The 1,147-nt window shown below is 42.9% G+C and overlaps 1 protein-coding gene across 1 annotated transcript in view; it reads right to left on the minus strand.

Moving 5' to 3' along the window:
• Positions 1–1,147, minus strand: part of PAX2 (paired box 2) — a 103,845-nt gene that overhangs the window by 101,947 nt on the left and 751 nt on the right. The window lies entirely within an intron of this gene.

Consider the following 1,147-nt stretch of genomic DNA (forward strand, 5'->3'; position numbering starts at 1 on the left):
GCGAGAGGGGAAATGCTGGGTGAACAGAGGGCTGCGAGCGGGAACACGGGGGCTGCGGGGCTGAACTTCGGGAAGGAATGAAGTAAAAAGAAGAGAGAGAGAATGAGAGAGTCTCCCAGGCAGCTCGATCCCATTAGCTCCGTCCTTGGGTTGCATATTTATACGGTCTAGGAGGTGAACAGATGGACTATCAATTTAATTCCATCTTCAACACCATCAGAGATTGATTTTCTACTCGCTTTTAATTTTGCCATAATTAATTAGATCATTACAACTGTTTTCTATTGATCTCCCTATTTAAACCTCAGATGCAAAGGGACTTCGGCAGATCCTTTAAAAACACAGAAGGGAAAAGGAACAGAGTGGTTTGCAAACTTTCTGAAGGTTTTTTTCAGTTTTGGCTTAGAAGATTTTTGGTGCAGAATAGCGAAAAAGCGCCTCTGTAGCCTTTTCTTTTAGGAGGCCTTTTTCGTTGCCTTCGTAATTTTCCTTTACGTTTTGGTGAATCTTTGTCATATTTATATATAGTATACAGCATATATAATAGATTTAATTGGTTCGATTATGAAAACATAAGCTTGTACGTGTATATGCATATATATATATTCACACACAACGTGTTTAATATTTACAGATTTACAGATTTACAGAGGTGGTGCACATACATTTATATCGGGAAAACTATCGACAGAAGAGATATTGTTTTCTGAATGGCGAATATTTTTATTTGTCTCCCATACGTGTCTCTCTGTTTGTGCACTTGAATCCCTCTCTAGGTGGGGGATATTTCACCCTGCGACTCCATCAAAAATGACAAAGGAAAACCGGCGCTGCTAGCTCCGGTTCCTAGCCTCGGTTGCCGGCACCCGCCGCAGCCTTTCTTTTCCAACCCTCCCCTGCAGCAAACGACTGGCAGCCGGGGCAACAGCACGGCTCTGTGCTGGCAGCCGGTGAGGTTTGTATTTTAAACCTCTATGTCCTTTTACCTCCAAAAATCCCTGAATTAAAAGCTCTGTTTATATACTTAATTTGAGGGAACCAAACCGCGTAATTGTGCTTTTACCGCGAGCGGCAGCGCCGAGGAAAACCTCTCCGGCGGGGTTTGTTTGAAGCTTTGTTTGCAAATCATAAAATTGCTGACTGGGAG

This window comes from Corvus brachyrhynchos, unplaced genomic scaffold, assembly GCF_000691975.1.
Source record: "Corvus brachyrhynchos isolate BGI_N302 unplaced genomic scaffold, ASM69197v1 scaffold61, whole genome shotgun sequence".
NCBI classification, from domain to species: Eukaryota; Metazoa; Chordata; class Aves; order Passeriformes; family Corvidae; genus Corvus; species Corvus brachyrhynchos.